The sequence below is a fragment of the Rhinoderma darwinii genome, chromosome 1 (assembly GCF_050947455.1).
Source record: "Rhinoderma darwinii isolate aRhiDar2 chromosome 1, aRhiDar2.hap1, whole genome shotgun sequence".
In the NCBI taxonomy this organism is placed as follows: Eukaryota; Metazoa; Chordata; class Amphibia; order Anura; family Rhinodermatidae; genus Rhinoderma; species Rhinoderma darwinii.
In genome coordinates this window covers 371720710-371739700 of record NC_134687.1, presented here as the reverse complement: position 1 = coordinate 371739700, position 18991 = coordinate 371720710, and the positions used below count along the sequence as shown (strand labels likewise).

The following is an 18991-nucleotide window of genomic DNA, read 5'->3' as shown; positions in this document are numbered from 1 at the left end:
TATAAAGGATCTGTCAGGTTTTTGTAAGGTTACCATTTTTTTCCCCCTATGGTACGAATAGTCCTTCACACTATGAGTTGGAAACCTGACTAAACAGGCAACGGCTTTAATGTGAACTTACTTGTATATTTATTGTACGCTGGACTTATTTAATATGTCCAAGACCAAAGAATGGACAGACATAAAAGCTGTATATATGAGATATATATATATATATATATATATATATATATATATATATATATACACATATACACATATACACACACACACACACACACTACCGTTCAAAAGTTTAGGGTCACTTAGAAATGTCCTTATTTTTTAAAGAAAAGCACAGTTTTTTTCAATGAAGATAACATTAAATTAATCAGAAATACACTCTATACATTGTTTATGTGCTAAATGACTGTTCTAGCTGCAAACGTCTTGTTTTTAATGCAATATCTACATAGGTGTATAGAGGCCCATTTCCAGCAACCATCACTCCAGTGTTCTAATGGTACATTGTGTTTGCTAACTGTGTTAGAAGGCTAATGGATGATTAGAAAACACTGGAAAACCCTTGTGCAATTATGTTAGCATCGCTGTAAACAGTTTTGCTGTTTAGAGGAGCTATAAAACTGACCTTACTTTGAGCTAGTTGAGAATCTGGAGCATTACATTTGTGGGTTCGATGAAGTTCTCAAAATGGCTAGAAAAAGAGAGCTTTCATGTGAAACTGGACAGTCTATTCTTGTTCTTAGAAAGGAAGGCTATTCCATGCAAGAAATTGCCAAGAAACTGAAGATTTCCTACAACGGTGTGTACTACTCCCTTCAGAGGACAGCACAAACAGGCCCTAACCAGAGTAGAAAGAGAAGTGGGAGGCTCCGCTGCACAACTGAGCAACAAGACAAGTACATTAGAGTCTCTAGTTTGAGAAATAGACGCCTCACAGGTCCTCAACTGGCAGCTTCATTAAATAGTACCCGCAAAACGCCAGTGTCAACGTCTACAGTGAAGAGGCGACTCCGGGATGCTGGCCTTCAGGGCAGAGTGGCAAAGAAAAAGCCATATCTGAGACTGGCTAATAAAAGGAAAAGATTAATATGGGCAAAAGCACACAGACATTGGACAGAGGAAGATTGGAAAAAAGTGTTATGGACAGACGAATCGAAGTTTGAGATGTTTGGATCACACAGAAGAACATTTGTGAGACGCAGAACAACTGAAAAGATGCTGCAAGAGTGCCTGACGCCATCTGTCAAGCATGGTGGAGGTAATGTGATGGTCTGGGGTTGCTTTGGTGCTGGTAAAGTGGGAGATTTGTACAAGGTAAAAGGGATTTTGAATAAGGATGGCTATCACTCCATTTTGCAACGCCATGCCATACCCTGTGGACAGCGCTTGATTGGAGCCAATTTCATCCTACAACAGGACAATGACCCAAAGCACACCTCCAAATTATGCAAGAACTATTTAGGGAAGAAGCAGGCAGCTGGTATTCTATCTGTAATGGAGTGGCCAGCGCAGTCACCAGATCTCAACCCCATAGAGCTGTTGTGGGAGCAGCTTGACCGTATGGTACGCAAGAAGTGCCCATCAAGCCAATACAACTTGTGGGAGGGCCTTCTGGAAGCATGGGGTGAAATTTCTCCCGATTACCTCAGCAAATTAACAGCCAGAATGCCAAAGGTCTGCAATGCTGTAATTGCTGCAAATGGAGCATTCTTTGACGAAAGCAAAGTTTGAAGGAGAAAATTATTATTTCAAATAAAAATCATTATTTCTAACCTTGTCAATGTCTTGACTATACTTTCTAGCTATTTTGCAACTCATTTGATAAATATAAGTGTGAGTTTTCATGGAAAACACAAAATTGTCTCGGTGACCCCAAACTTTTGAACGGTAGTGTGTGTGTATATATATATATATATATATATATATAAAGAATATGAAACGGTATGTAATTATCCTGTCTACTTGTTAATATGACAAGTTACAGATAATAAATGGTATGTGGTAGTGTGGGAGTTGTATAGAGGTATAGGAGGCATATGACTGTATGTGAGTGCGTCAGGTACATTGAGGTACACTGGTTATATGCTGATATTTGAGGATACATGGAAGCATGCTGGCTATTTGTGTGTGCTTATAAGAATGTATATTGTTTATATGGTATGTGAGGTTATAGAGTGGTATACTGGATGTAGATATCCCAGCCATATTGTAGAATGTGAGCTAACATGCCAGTGGCAGTTTGTTGTGTTACAGTGAAGGAAATAAGTATTTGATCCCTTGCTGATTTAGTAAGTTTGCCCACTGTCAAAGACATGAACAGTCTAGAATTTTTAGGCTAGGTTAATTTTACCAGTGAGAGATAGATTATATTTAAAAAAAAACTGAAAATCACATAGTCAAAATTATATATATTTATTTGCATTGTGCACAGAGAAATAAGTATTTGATCCCCTACCAACCATTAAGAGTTCAGCCTCCTCCAGACCAGTTACACGCTCCAAATCAACTTGGTGCCTGCATTAAAGACAGCTGTCTTACATGGTCACCTGTATAAAAGACTCCTGTCCACAGACTCAATTAATCAGTCTGACTCTAACCTCTACAACATGGGCAAGACCAAAGAGCTTTCTAAGGATGTCAGGGACAAGATCATAGACCTGCACAAGGCTGGAATGGGCTACAAAACCATAAGTAAGACGCTGGGTGAGAAGGAGACAACTGTTGGTGCAATAGTAAGAAAATGGAAGACATACAAAATGACTGTCAATCGACATCAATCTGGGGCTCCATGCAAAATCTCACCTCGTGGGGTATCCTTGATCCTGAGGAAGGTGAGAGCTCAGCCGAAAACTACACGGGGGGAACTTGTTAATGATCTCAAGGCAGCTGGGACCACAGTCACCAAGAAAACCATTGGTAACACATTACGCCATAATGGATTAAAATCCTGCAGTGCCCGCAAGGTTCCCCTGCTCAAGAAGGCACATGTACAGGCCCGTCTGAAGTTTGCAAATGAACATCTGGATGATTCTGAGAGTGATTGGGAGAAGGTGCTGTGGTCAGATGAGACTAAAATTGAGCTCTTTGGCATTAACTCAACTCGCCGTGTTTGGAGGAAGAGAAATGCTGCCTATGACCCAAAGAACACCGTCCCCACTGTCAAGCATGGAGGTGGAAACATTATGTTTTGGGGGTGTTTCTCTGCTAAGGGCACAGGACTACTTCACCGCATCAATGGGAGAATGGATGGAGCCATGTACCGTCAAATCCTGAGTGACAACCTCCTTCCCTCCACCAGGACATTAAAAATGGCTCGTGGCTGGGTCTTCCAGCACGACAATGACCCGAAACATACAGCCAAGGCAACAAAGGAGTGGCTCAAAAAGAAGCACATTAAGGTCATGGAGTGGCCTAGCCAGTCTCCAGACCTTAATCCCATCGAAAACTTATGGAGGGAGCTGAAGATCCGAGTTGCCAAGCGTCAGCCTCATTATCTTAATGATTTACAGATGATCTGCAAAGAGGAGTGGGACAAAATTCCATCTAAGGCTGGGTTCACACGAACACATTAACGTCCGTAAAGGACGGACGTATTTCGGCCGGAAGTCCCGGACCGAACTCAGTGCAGGGAGCCGGGCTCCTAGCGTCACAGTTATGTACGATGCTAGGAGTCCCTGCCTCTCTGCAGGACAACTGTCCCATACTGTAATCATGTTTTCAGTACGGGACAGTAGTTCCACGGAGAGGCAGGGACTCCTAGCATCGTACATAACTATGACGCTAGGAGCCCGGCTCCCTGCACTGAGTTCGGTCCGGGACTTCCGGCCGAAATACGTCCGTCCTTTACGGACGTTAATGTGGTCGTGTGAACCCAGCCTTAGATGGAATTTTGGCCCACTCCTCTTTGCAGATCATCTGTAAATCATTAAGATTTCGAGGCTGACGCTTGGCAACTCGGATCTTCAGCTCCCTCCATAAGTTTTCGATGGGATTAAGGTCTGGAGACTGGCTAGGCCACTCCATGACCTTAATGTGCTTCTTTTTGAGCCACTCCTTTGTTGCCTTGGCTGTATGTTTCGGGTCATTGTCGTGCTGGAAGGCACATATATGGACAGTCACGTCAGGGACTACTCCTGGAGCGGTCCCCTACTCCTGAAGCGGAATCCCCGGCGCTGTGGCCGGTGTTTCCGCTCCAGGAGAAGTCCCTGACTTCACTGTCCATAACAGTCCCCTACAGTGGGGCTATCTACAGGAAGGTGGGGTGCCATCTATGGGGAGTGCTATGTAAAAGGGGCTGTGTGGCAATACCTATAGGTGGGCTGTGTGGCATTACCTACAGGGGGCTGTGTGGCATTACCTACAGGGGGCTGTGTGGCATTACCTACAGGGGGCTGTGTGGCACTACCTACAGGGGGGCTGTGTGGCACTACCTACAACGGGGCTAGTGTGGCACTTCCTACAAGTGGGCTGTGTGGCACTACCTACAAGGGGGGTTGTGTGGCACTACCTACAAGGGGGGCTGTGTGGCACTATCTACAAGGGGTGCTGTGTGGCACTACCTACAGGGGGCTGTGGCAGTATCTACAGAGGGCAGTGTGTGGCATTATCTACAGAGGGAAGTGTGTGGCAAAAAATGTACAAATGAAATTCATCCAATTTTAAAATGGACAGAGAAAAAAACTGATGCAAAACGGGTCAAAATCGGCCGTTAAAAACGGAAACACGGCCTGGAACGGATGCAAAACGGCCGAGACTGGGACCCTGTCATATGAATAGAGCCTTAGACTCTCTAGTAACAGGGTAACAGGGTCAGTGTCACAGGATTGGAGGACGGCTGATGTTGTACCAATATTTAAGACGGGTAAGAAGGTGGAACCATGTAACTACCATCTGGTAGTTTGACATCTGTGGTATGTAAAATATTTAAAGGTATTCTAAGTAAGGAACTGCAAAAGTATATGGTAGTAAATAATCTAATAGCTGAAAAGTAGGTCATGCATAACCAACATGCTCGATTTCTATGAGAAGGTAAGTGCGGCTAATGTGATTATATCTGGATTTTGCAAAAGCATTTGAAACTGTATCACACAACAGTCTTCTTCTGAGGCTACAGATGCAGGGACTCGGGGGTAATGTATGCACGTGGGTCAATTGGTTAAGGGACAGAAAACAAAGTCATTGTAAATGGTACATACTGAAAATGGGCTAAAGTCAGGAGTGGGGTACCACAAGGATCTGCCTCTATATTAATAACCTTGTGGATGGGATTGATAGTAAAGTGTCCGTTTTTGCTGATCACACAAAACTTTATTGGATACTTAAAACTCAGCTTGATTATAAAATATTATAGAAAGACCTTGATAAGCATGGGCAAAAACATTGCAGGTAAAATTTAATGTCAATTAACCCCTTCCCGACATTTGCCGTACATGTACGTCACGGAAAGCATTGACTTCCCGCATCTTGCCGTACATGTACGCCGAATGTTTGGGACCGGCTCAGAAGCTGAGCCGGTGCCATCATCACCGGATCTCAGCTGTATCTTACAGCTGACATCCGGCTGTAACGGCGGGGACCGAAATTAGCTTCGATCCCCGCCATTAACCCCTTAAGTGCAGCGCTCAAACGCGATCGCTGCACTTAAGGTGTTTGCAGCTCATCGGAACCCCAGTAATGAAATTGCCGGGGTTCCGTTGGCTGCAATGGCAACCGGAGGCCTAATACTGGCCTCCCGGTCTGCCTAGCACCGAAGCCGGTCAAGATCCGCCCGGCGGCGGAGCCTGATCGGCTTCCGTAGCTGCCGGCAAGATGGCGCCGGGTCAGGAGCTGATCCGGCGTCATCAGCGGTGGAAGTCAGCTGTACTGTACAGCTGACATCCACCTGTAACGGCAGGAACCGGAGCTAGCTCCGATCCCTGCCATTAACCCCTTCGATGCAGCAATCGAAAGCGATTGCTGCATCGTAGCGGTTACTAGCAGATCGCCAGCCCTGACAGGCAATCAGGACTGGCGACTGCTGTTATGGCAACAGGAGACACAATGGTCTCCTGCTCTGCCATTACGGAAGCCGATTTAGGCCCCGCCGGGAGGCGAAGCCTAATCGGCTTGCTGTCAGTGAATGACTGACAGATCTAATACATTGCACTACATAGGTAGTGCAATGTATTAGAAAAAAAAAAATCTGACCGTTGGACCTTCAAGTCCCCTAGTGGGACTTGAGAAAAAGTGTAAAAAAAAGTATAAAAAAGTGTAAAAAAAAGTGCAAATAATAAAAGTTTGAAAACAATAAAAGTTTCAAGTAATCAAATAAAACACAATCCCCCTTTTACACTTATCAAGTCCTTTATTATTGAAAAATAATAATAAACCATATGTATTTGGTATCGCCGCGACCGTAACGACCTGAGGTATCAAAATATTATATTATTTATTGCACGTGGTGAACAGCGTAAAAAAAACGTAAAAAACGTTACCAGAGTTTCTGTTTTTTAGTAACTTTGCCCTACAAATGTTAGAATAAAAAGTGATCAAAAAGTTGCACGTATCCAAAAATGGTACCTATAAAAACTATAGCTCGTCCCGCAAAAAACAAGCCCTCATACACCTCCGTCGACAAAAAAATTAAAAAGTTATGGTTCTCACAACTTGGCGACAGAAAAAATACATTCTTTTTACAAAAGTAATTTTATTGTGCAAAGTTGTAAAACATAAAAAAGTGCTATAAATTAGGTATCGCCGGAATCGTACTGACCCGCAGAATAAAGTTAACATGTAGTTTATGACGCATGGTGAACGCTGTATAAAAAAAAAAAACGAAAAAAGCTGTGCCAGAATTGCGTTTTTTTGTTTACCTGGCCAAAAAATAGGATAAAAGGTGATCAAAAAGTTGCATGTACCCCAAAATGGTACCAATAATAACTACAGCTCGTCCCGCAACAAACCAGCCCTCATACCGCTACGTCTATGAAAAATAAAATTAGTTATGGCTCCAATAAGTCAGGAAATAAAAAAATATGCAGTTGTGCCCGAGGGGAACATTTCTTCTGTTTGAAGAGGCGATTTATCAAGGACCTAAAATTAGGGAACCAGGAAAGGGAGGGCCCAAACATATCCGCTGGAAGCGACGGTGCCCGTATTATACCAGGACAACACTTCCTAGCAAAATTACCCAAACTACAAAGGCGCGGAGTGTGGACCAAAAGGGGCATAAGAAAGGACGCCATATATCAGTGCGACACCGGCCTGTGCAGAAAGGATTGCTTAACAGCGTAACACACATCTATGGATCATTTTATTGTTTTTTTTTACCCCATTATTATACCACCTGACTATGCCCCTTATATACTCCGCCCGGCTTACATATGCCCCACATTATAAACGGAAACACCAGTAAGACTCCAAACAAAACTACTACCAGGCAAAATCCACGCTCCAAAAGCCAAATGGCATTTCCTCCCATCTGAACCCTACAGCGTGCCCAAACAGCAGTTTCCTTCCACATATATGGCACCGTCATACCCGGGAGAACCCTTTTAGCAATTTTTGGGGTGTGTGTTTCCAGTGGCATAAGCTGGGCACGACATATTTGCCACTGAATGGCATATCTAGGGAAAAATATAAATTTTTAATTTGCACCATCCACAGCGCATTCATTTATGGAAAAGACCTGTGGGGTGAAAATGCTCACTACACCCCTTAATAAATGCCTTGAGGGGTGCAGTTTCCATAATGGGGTCACTTCTCAGGGGTTTCTTTTTATTATTTCACATCTGAGCCTCTGCAGTTGTGAACCAATACTTTGTAAATCGCCAAATTAGGACTCAATTTTACATGGTACGCTTTCACTCCTGAGCCTGGTCGACTGTCCAGGCAAGAGATTAGGGCCACATGTAGGGTGTTTCTAAAACCAGGAAACCCAGCATAATAATTAGAGAGCTGTCTTCTTATGGTGGCACAAGCCGGGCACCACATATTGTCCACATATCTGTGGAAAAAATCCCATTTTCACTCTGCAACATCGAGTTCACATTAATTTCTACAAAACACCTGCAGGGTTAACATGCTCACTACACCCCTAGGTAAATGCATTGAGGGGTGTAGTTTCCAAAATTGGGTCACTTCTGGGGGGTTTCCACTGTTTTGGGCCCACAGGCGCCCAGAAACCAATCCAGCAACAGCTGCACTCCAAATGGCGGTCCTTCCCTTCTGAGCCCTGCCGTGTGCCCAAACAGCAGTTTATGACCACATATGGGGTATTGCCGTACTCGGTAGAAATTGCTTTACAAATGTTGGGTTCTTTTTTTTCCTTTATTTGTTGCGAAAATGAAAAAATTTGCGCTAAAGCTACGTCTTATTGAAGAAAAAGGATTGTTTTTATTTTCACTGACCAATTCTAATAAATTCTATGAAACATCTGTGGGGTCAAAATGCTCACTACGCCCCTAGATGAATTCCTCAAGAGGTGTAGTTTCCTAAATGGTGTCACTTTTTGGGCGTTTTCATTGTTTGTTTTTTCCCCTCAGGGGCTTTGCAAATGTGACATGGCCGTCGCAAACCATTCCTGCTCAATGTGATCTCCAAAAGCCAAATAGCGCTCTTTCCCTTCTAAGCCAAGCCGTGTCTCCAAACAGCCGTTTATTTCCACATGTGGGGCATTGTTTTACTCGGGAGAAATTGCTTTACAAATTTTGTGGTGCTTTTTCTCCTTCAGTCCTTGTGGAAATGAGAAAAAATTAGCTAAACCTACATTTTCTTTGAAAAAATTTAGATTGTCATTTTCAGGGCCTATTTCCAATAATTTATGCAAAAAACCTGTTGGGTCAAAACGCTCACTATACCCCTAGATAATTTCCTCAATGGGTGTAGTTTCCAAAATGGGGTCACTTGTGGGGGGTTTCCACTGTTTTGTCCCCTCAGGGGCTTTGTAAATGTGACATGGCCTCCGCAAACCATTCCTGCTAAACTTGAGCTCCGAAAGCCAAATAGCGCTCTTTCCCTTCTCAGCCCTGCCGTGTCTCCAAACAACCGTTTATTACCACATGTGGGGTATTGTTTTACTCGGGAGAAATTGCTTTACAAATTTGACGGTGCTTTTTCTCCTTTGGTCCTTGTGGAAATGAGAAAAAAAATCACTAAACCTACATTTTCTTTGAAGAAATGTTGATTTTAATTTTCACGGCCTACTTCCAATAATTTCTGTAAAAAACCTGTGCTGTCAAAATGCTCACTGTACCCCTAGATAATTTCCTTGAGGTGTGTAGTTTCCCAGATGGGGTCACTTTTGGGGGATTTTGACTGTTTTGGCACCGCAAGAGCCCTTCAAACCTGACATGATGGCTAAAATTTATTATAACAAAAATAAGGCCCCAAAATCCACTAGGTGTTCCTTTGCTTCTGAGGCCGGTGCTTCAGTCCAGTAGCACGCTACGGCCACATGTGGGATATTTCCTAAAACTGCAGAAACTGGGCAACAAATATTGAGTTGCATTTCTCTGGTAAAACCTTCTGTTATAAAAAAAATTGTACTAAAAATTTATTTCTGCAAAAAAATATGAAATTTGTAAATTTCACCTCTACTTTGCTTTAATTCCTGTGACATGTGTAAAGGGTTAAGACATTTTCTAAATGCTGTTTTGAATACTTTGAGGGGTGAAGTTTTTAAAATGGGGTGACTTTTTGGGGGTTTCTAATATATAAGGCCCTCAAAGCCACTTCACATCTGAACTGGCCCCTGTAAAAATGGCCTTTTGAAATTTTCATGAAAATGTGAGAAATTGCTGCTAAAGTTCTAAGCCTTGTAACGTCATAGAAAAATAAAAGGATGTTCAAAAAACGATGCCAATCTAAAGTAGACATATGGGGGATGTTAATTAGCAACAATTTTGTGTGGTATAACTGCCTGTCTTACAAGCAGATACATTTAAATTGAGAAAAATGCTAATTTTTGCAATTTTTCGCTAAATTTTGGTGTTTTTCACAATTAAATACTGAACATATCGAGCAAATTTTGCCAGTTACTTAAAGTCCAATGTGTCACGAGAAAACAATCTCAGAATCGCTTGGATAGGTGAAAGCATTCCGGAGTTATTACCACATAAAGTGACACATGTCAGATTTGAAAAATGAGGCTCGGTCAGGAAGGTCAAAAGTGGCTAAAGAGGGAAGGGGTTAAAGCCGGACCGGAAAGCTGGACACTTCACATTAATTATCATATGTCGTGAGGATTAAAAGTAAATTTCCCTAGTATGGCATTATCACCAATATAGGTATGATTAAACTTGTCTTCTCTAACCCTATCTAGTGGTGTTAGTGGTGCTGGGGCTGGGGGATTGGTGACAGACTCACTTTAAGGCAGTATGCTATTTGTATAGGTTTGTTTTGAAAATATGATAACCTGGATATACCTTTGTGGTGAATTGCAAGTGATAAAGGATGGGGAAATAGTGACTATAGAGTTTACAGCATACCTTCCAACTTTGAAGTACAGTATAGAGCAGGGGTCTCAAACTCGGCCCGGTTAATTGTGGCCAAATATAGAAAAAATTTGAAGTTGACGGGCTGCATTACTTTCAAATTTGATATAATACAAAATTATTGTTAATCAATTAGTTATTTGAACTACTATAATAATACTACATTACTATAATAATACACTACTATAATAATACTGCTAGGTTTAAACTTAACGGAAATTTGAGAGAATTCTCCACGTGCTTATTTCAACAATCCAGTTTTCCAGCTTAAGTGTAGCCAAATGCAGTCCGGTGGCTCAGTTGACAGCGTTTGGCAGACACACAAATGTCAAGATTGGGCAGCCCCTTTTTAGATAGTGCCACAGAGCCCTCTGTAGATACTGCCACAGTGCCCTCTGTAGAAACTGCCACAGTGCTCTCTGTAGAAACTGCCACAGTGCTCTCTGTAGATACTGCCACAGTGCCCTCTGTAGATACTGCCACAGTGCCCTATGTAGATACTTCCAGAGTGCCCTCGGTAGATACTGCCACACACCCCTAGATAATGCCAGTGTCCTCTGTAGATACTGCCACACACCCACAGTGCCCTCTGTAGATACTGCAACATTGCCCTCTGTAGATGCTGCCACAGTGCCCTCTGTAGATGCTGCCACAGTGCCCTCTGTAGATAATGCCACACACACCCCTTGTAGATAGTGCCACACACACCCCCAGTAGACACCCCCATTGAGGCTCCCTCTAGGAGTGGAATCCCCAGCGAGAGCGTTGCCGACGCTTTGGCCAGGGATTCCTCTGCTGGAGGAGCCCCTGATGTCACTGTCCACACACAGTGACGTCAGGGGATCCTCCTGGACCAGAATGTGATGTTAGGGGCAACCCCAGAGCCGGTGTCCCAGAGCAGAACACTAGTATAGGCTCTGCTCTGGAACTCTGGGGAAGCAACTGACAACAGTGTCCATATATGGACAGTGATGTCAGAGGCTTGCCCAGAGCTGGAGTCCCGGAACAGAGCCGCTTCTAGCACTCTGCCTAGGATTCCAGCTCTGCTCCTGACATCACTGTTCATATATGGACAGAGATGTCATGGGCAACCCCAGAGCTGGAGTCCCGGGCAGAGCGCTAGTAGCGCTCCTACTGGGACTCCAGCTGTGCTCCTGACATCACTGTCCAGCTCTGGGGAAGCCCTAGACATCGCACTCCATATGTGGACAGCGATGTCAGGGGATTCCACAGAATCCTGGAGCAGAGCCTTTACTAGCGCTCTGCCCGGGACTCTGGCTCTGGGGAAGTCCCAGACATCGCGACATCGGAGCAGAGCCGATACTAGCGCTGTGCCCGGGACTCCGCTCTGGTGAAGACCATGACAACACTGTCCATATATGGACAGCGATGTCAGGGAATTCCACAGGGTCCCGGAGCAGAGCCGATACTAGCGCTCTGCCTGGGACTCCGCTCTGGGGAAGACACTGACAACACTGTCCATATATGGACAGCAATGTCAGGGAATTCCACAGAGTCCCGGAGCAGAGCCGATACTAGCGGCTCTGTGTCCCGCGGGCCACAGAAGACAGCCTCAGGGGCTTGAGACCCCTGGTATAGAGGGACAACTGATGGGTGGGTTTAGAGGTATGGCTTAACGGGAACTTTCTTCCCCGTTAAGCCACGCCTTTATCCCTGCACAATGCCTGCCTATACACACCCAGCTCAGCCCACACATTATCATGCATCCATAGTGCCCATCACACAGTATAATGCCCCTATAACTCCCCACACACAGTATAATGCCCCATAGTGCCCCACACAGTATAATGACCCCCATAGTGCCCCATCACACAGTATAATGCCCCCATAGATGCCCCCACACTGTATAATGCCCCCATATCTGCCTCTAACACAGTATAATGCCTCATAGTGTCCCACACACAGTATAATGCCCCCACAGTGCCCCCGCACAGTATAGTGCCCCCCACACAGTTTAATGCCCCCATAGTGCCCATCACACAGTATAATGCCCCCATAGCTCCCCACACAGTATAATGCCCCCATAGTGCCCCGCACACAGTATAATGCCCCCATAGTGCCCCCGCACAGTATAATGCCCCCATAGTGCCCCCACCCAGTATAATGCCCCCATAGTGCCCATCACACAGAATAATGCCCCCATAGCTGCCCTCACAGTATTATGCCCCAAAGTGTCCCCCACACAATATAATTCCCCCATAGTGCCCATCATACAGTATAATGCCCCCATAGCTGCCATAACAGAGTATAATTTCCCATAGTCACCCAGCACACCTTATAATGCCCCTATAGTTCCCCCACACAGTATAATGTGTTTTTAGAAACACACTGGATAGGCTCTGTTCGGTCTACCATCGGAGGTATACTGTATTTCGGGAGTATTCCGCAATGTATACCTTTGATGGATGGCTCTGAAGTATGCAACTGAATAGGCATACAGTGGCATACATCCCACATGCTTTTTGTGGGAGGCCTCTGCATAGGAAAGAGCAGCAGACTACACCTTCCTATACAGTGAAAAAAAAAGGTGTGCCAACACATACCAGCACGGCAGATGCCAAAAGGACACTCTTGGTGTACTGTAAGGGCATGACCACACATGGCGGAATTCCTCCGCAACTGTCCGCATCAATGCCGCACCTAATCCGGGTTGCGGATTACGGCTGCGGATCTGCACAAAATGTGCAGAAAATTGATGCGGACTAGCTGCTGCGGACTGCGGGAAAAGTGCTTCCCTTCTCCCTATCAGTGCAGGATAGAGAGAAGGGACAGCACTTTCCCTAGTGAAAGTAAAAGAAATTCATACTTACCGCCCGTTGTCTTTATGACGCGTCCCTCCTTCGGCATCCAGCCCGACCTCCCTGGATGACGCGCCAGTCCATGTGACCGCTGCAGCCTGTGCTTGGCCTGTGATTGGCTGCAGCCGTCACTTACACTGAAACGTCATCCTGGGAGGCCGGACTGGAGACAGAAACAGGGAGTTCTCGGTAAGTATGAACTTATATGTTTTTTTACAGATACATGTATATTGAGATCGGTAGTCACTGTCCCGGGTGCAGAAACAGTTACTGCCGATCGCTTAACTCTTTCAGCACCCTGGACAGTGACTATTTACTGACGTCTCCTAGCAACGCTCCCGTCATTACGGGAGCCCCATTGACTTCCTCAGTCTGGCTGTAGACCTAGAAATACATAGGTCCAGCCAGAATGAAGAAATGTCAAGTAAAAAAAGCAAGACGCATCCGCAGCACACATGACATGTGCATGACAGCTGCGGACTTCATTGCGGAACTTTGAATCTCCATTGAAGTCAATGGAGAAATTCCGCCATGAGTCCGCCACTGCTCCGCAACAGACAGAGCATGCTGCGGACACCAAATTCCGCTCCGCAGCCTATGCTCCGCAGCGGAATTGTACGCATCGTGTAAACGAACACTGCTAAATTAAAGTGAAAGTCAATGTAGAAACGGCTCCGCTGCGGATTAACGCTGCGGAGTGTCCGCAGCGGAATTTAAGTGCAATTCCGCCATGTGTGAACCCGCCCTAAAAGCGTTATGTGAACATAGCCGTACATACACCATAGGTAGACTACAAAAAAAGTAGCCCTCTAGCTGGATCCTAGTAGAGTAATTTGGTAGAAGCATATCCCTTTTTGCTGACAATAATTCTGCATATCTCCTGAAACTTTTTGGGTTCATAACCAGGTCCTGCTATTTTTTCAGACGTTTGTCTCAGCTGCTTGTACCACCACCAGTATGACTCTTAGGACATGTCTAATTGACACATCATAAAGGTTAATTTTAAGAAAATATTTAAACTTTTTTTTTTAGCTAATTTTTTGTTGCAGTGTAACATTAAAATAAACCAAGTACATTAAGTACATATCAACAGACTATTGTTGTAAGTCGAGAAGACTTAGGGCCTGTTCACATCTGCGTTGGAGGCTTTGTTAGGGGCCTCCATTGCATTTCCAGAATGCTGCGCTATTATGTCCGGTGAAACCATGGACACCCCGACGGAGACCGGACAGAAGCCATTAAAGTCAATGGGTTCCATCGGGCCCTGGTTGTCTCGGACATTCTCTGATGGAACAAAAGAATGTAAACCCGTACGCAGACGGGAACAGGCCCTTATTTAAAGAGCAAATATCATCTTTCTGTTTTTTTTTCTTTTTTTGTGCCGGATTTGTCGCATGACGAACACCAACGACGCCCAATGGAACCCATTTACTTTAATGGGTTCCGTTGGGTTTCCATCATGGTCTCCGTCATTTTGCTGGACAAAATAGCGCTATATGATGAGCTATTTTGCCCAGGATTTTTGCAGGAATCTGCAACGGGGGCTCCTAACGGTGAAAAGAGCCTAAATATTTAGATTCAACTCTTTCTACTCATACAACATTTCTTTTTATGTCTAAAGTTATGTCTCTTCTTCAACATAATATAGAGCAAATCTCAAACAATGGAAGTTGCAGGTAGAGTATGAAAAGGCAATAGTTATCTTCTTTTATCATCTCACAATACATACGGTATGTGTAATGCTTAGAAGTCAGGCATAGGAGCATTCTTATGGCGATTTATATACCATACGGAACGTAAAGAACATTAAATGCGTACTTTATGCCACAATATATCTGTTTAGCTATCAACATACATTAACACTAAACCCCATGTGTAATTAGGATGGATTCTTCATTAAATATTCTACTTCAACAGTTGAATATTAGTCAGAGGAGCTAAGTAGTGTAATCATTCTGCATGCCGGAACCTGCTCAGTTATGTCGCTAGACCAGTTGAGTTCAGCACAAACTAAACCAAATGAATTGAAATAATAAATATAATAATAATTATAATAATAATTATTATTATTATCATATATATATTAAATTACGGATCAGAAAGCAGAAACTGAAATCATCTGTAAAGCAAAAGTCATTCTAGCGTGAAGTATAGTAACTCGGTCCATTCTATAGATAACAACCCCTGATAACAATCACTGGTTTATGGTACTGTCACATGTCATAAATAATAATCCGACATGATTGAATTTTACCTGTCCAATGACAATGTGACATCAACCCCCAACAACAGGAATCCTGTTCAGAACAGAGGCTCTAACCTGAAGCCATGTTGACAGCTTTGTACTCACCTTGCAGTTCCTGAAAGTGTTTGCAGTCTATACTATAGCATGAAATAAACAATCCAGAAAACAGCGGACGGCCAGAAAGCAAATACTGAGGAATATCCACAGATTTTTTTTTTCTCTGGAAAAGTTTCCTTAGGGAACCTTTTGATTTAAGGTTGGACTGGAAAGGGTGTGTGCTGCCTGTGGCAGCCAGGGTGGAGAATGGGAGCCAGGAAGCTTCCTGTTTGCTGAGCAGTGTATGAGAGTGAGCGCACAGCTTGTGTAAAGGGGAGGTGTTTATGGGTCATAGGTATCCCTCTTAGCCATGCACAGTCAAACAAGTGCTCGGCTATTAGGTCACGTCAGAACAAAAGGCTGAGTCAAATTATTTTCTGTACTGCTAACAATAAATACACTGTCCCCATAAATAGCAGACAGAAAGTCACAGAGAGGGTAAAGTTGGCTATAAACAGGAAGACACTCTTCCAAAAAGGCCTTTACCTGTACATGCTAATTGTGTCCTGTTGTTTAGGTCTGGATAAAAAATAATTTTCATTGTCAGAGATAAGGTTTATAGTGTTACAAGTATAAGGAAATTATATGATTTCTTCAAAGACCATGTGTTTTCTAGAGCCGTGTGTCAGACCTAGGGGATGAGGGGGGGGGGGGGACTTGGATTACCTTGAATTTTTAAGCTTTGTTTGAAAACTGTAATATATGACTGGTAGGTGTGGAAAGATCATATCTATTAGATGCTTTAGTTATATAGACAATTCCATATTGTTAGCAGAATGCTGGAGAGACACAAATGAGGACCATGGCACAGGGTAATGCACAGGGGAGGCTGCAGACTGTTCCCAGTGCAGCAGCATGTATGTCACAGGCAGTGTGCAAATTTCAGTCAACTACAGGGATGTCCAGAGGTGAATGGTTGGCATTAGTCTTAAAGAGGCTCTGTCACCAGATTATAAATTCCCTATCTTGTACATGATGTGATCAGCGCTGTAATGTAGATTACAGCAGTGTTTTTTATTTAGAAAAACGATCATTTTTGACGGAGTTATGACCTATATTATTTTTTCGCTAATGAGTTTCTCAATGGACAACTGGGCGTGTTTTACTTTTTGACCAAGTGGGCGTTGTGGAGAGAAGTGTATGACGCTGACCAATCAGCGTCATACACTTCTCTCCATTCATTTACACTGCAGATATCGATATACCTATATCGCTATGTGCAGCCACATAAACACACTATAACGTTACTGCAGTGTCCTGACAATGAATAAACATTACCTCCAGCCAGGACGTGATGTGTATTCAGAATCCTGACCACTTCTGTAGCGTCTCTGTGAGACTACAGCACAGCACAGCGAGATCTCGCTGTAAATGACAGTTTACAGCGCAATCTCGCGAGACTATGCCTGCTATGCTGTAACTCACAGAGAAGTGCAGAAACGTGGTCAGGATTCTGAATACACATCACGTCCTGGCTGGAGGTAATGTATATTCATTGTCATGACACTGTGGTAATGTTATAGTGTGTTTATGTGGCTGCACATAGCGATATAGCTATATCGCTATCTGAAGTGTAAATGAATGGAGAGAAGTATATGACGCTGATTGGTCACTGATTGGTCAGCGTCATACACTCCTCTGTACAATGCCCACTTGGTCAAAAAGTAAAACACGCCCAGTTGTCCATTGAGAAACTAATTCGCGAAAAAATAATATAGGTCATAACTCCGTCAAAAATGATCGTTTTTCTAAATAAAAAACACTGCTGTAATCTACATTACAGCGCCGATCACATCATGTACAAGATAGGGAATTTATAATCTGGTGACAGAGCCTCTTCAAATCATCTACAGTAAACCGGAAGCACTCTGGTTTACATCTTACGGCTATTAGACTTACTACATGCATTACTTTTTACTACTATTACTACTAAATTTGGAGCAAACTGCACCGTTATTGCCTACACTACTATAATCCATTTCCATATTCCCATTCATTTCAACGGAGAGTGACCCTATATCCCAAACACCTCTCCACCAAGAACAGTGACTTGCCCTTCCACATTTTCTGGTTTGGTGGGGATCCCAGCAGTGTAACCCCACTGATCAAACTTTTAAGGCATGCTACAATAGGCAGTACTAGAGAAGAGCACCCATACTTCATATATTAAGTAAGATTAAAAAGAACCTGTTATCAGTTTTGACCTGTCAAAACTGCTGACAGCGCAATATAAAGGAGGAGAGCAGTGTAATGACACCTGTGGTATCAGTCATGCAACTTGCATGACCAAGAAAAATATGTTTTAATGTCCCTGGCACTGTGATCCAGTTATCATATGGGTGGTTCGGGTGGCCGCCCGGGGCCCGAGGCTCCCAGGGGGCCCATGGCCGCCCGAATCGTACACAATCTTAAAAAACTATGCAGCGCTTTAGCACTGCTAACTGCTGCGCTGTCCCGCTTCCAACTGAATCTGCGTCCGCAGGACGCAGATTCAATTGGGTTGAATGCTGGAGCCTCGATCCAGCATTCACTCAGCCGTGAGCGTCTCGGCACAGGCAGGCGCGATGTAGTGACGCCATCGTGCCTGTCTGCACGGAGTCACTCACGGGACAGTGCAGAGGAGGAGAAGCATACCCCACCGTCGTGGGAACCGGGATAGGTAAGTAATTATGGTTTTTTTTTATTAGGTACGTACATATGGAGGCATTATACTGTGTAGGACAGCTATGGTCGCATTATACTGTGTCACAGCTATGGGGGCATTATACTGTGTCACAGCTATGAAGGCATTATACTGTGTAGCAGCTATGGAGGCAGTATACTGTGTCACAGCTATGGGGGCATTATACTGTGTAGCAGCTATGGAGGCATTATACTGTGTAACAGCTATGTGGGCATTATACTGTGTAGCAGCTATGGGGAACATTATACTGTGTAGCAGCTATGGAGGCATTATACTGTGTAGCAGCTATGGGAGCATTATACTGTGTAGGACAGCTATGGGGGCTTTATATTGTGTAGCAGCTATGGAGGCATTATACTGTGTCGCAGCTATGCGGGCATTATACTGTGTCACAGCTATGGGGGCATTATACTGTGTCGCAGCTATGGAGGCATTATACTGTGTAGCAGCTATGGGGGCATTATACTGTGTCGCAGCTATGGGGGATTATACTGTGTAGGGTCAGCTAAGGGGAAAATTATACTGCGTAGAGGCAGCTATGGAGGGCATTATACTGTATGGGGCAGCTATGGCTGGCAATATAATGTGGGGACATCTATGGGGGACATTATAATGAGCAATTACAAGAGCTGCAGGTCCAAGGGGGGAGACACTGTGTAGCACTATATACAAG

The 18991-nt window shown here is 44.0% G+C and overlaps 1 protein-coding gene across 1 annotated transcript in view; it reads right to left on the bottom strand.

Annotated features, from left to right (window-relative positions):
* The window catches only part of TJP2 (tight junction protein 2), a 191716-nt gene extending 175866 nt beyond the window's left edge, over positions 1-15850 (bottom strand). The window contains exon 1 of the mRNA XM_075827893.1: positions 15645-15850. The gene's annotated coding sequence lies outside the window, so the exon portion shown is untranslated. The remainder of the gene's footprint in view (positions 1-15644) is intronic.
* Positions 15851-18991: the final 3141 nt, after the last annotated feature.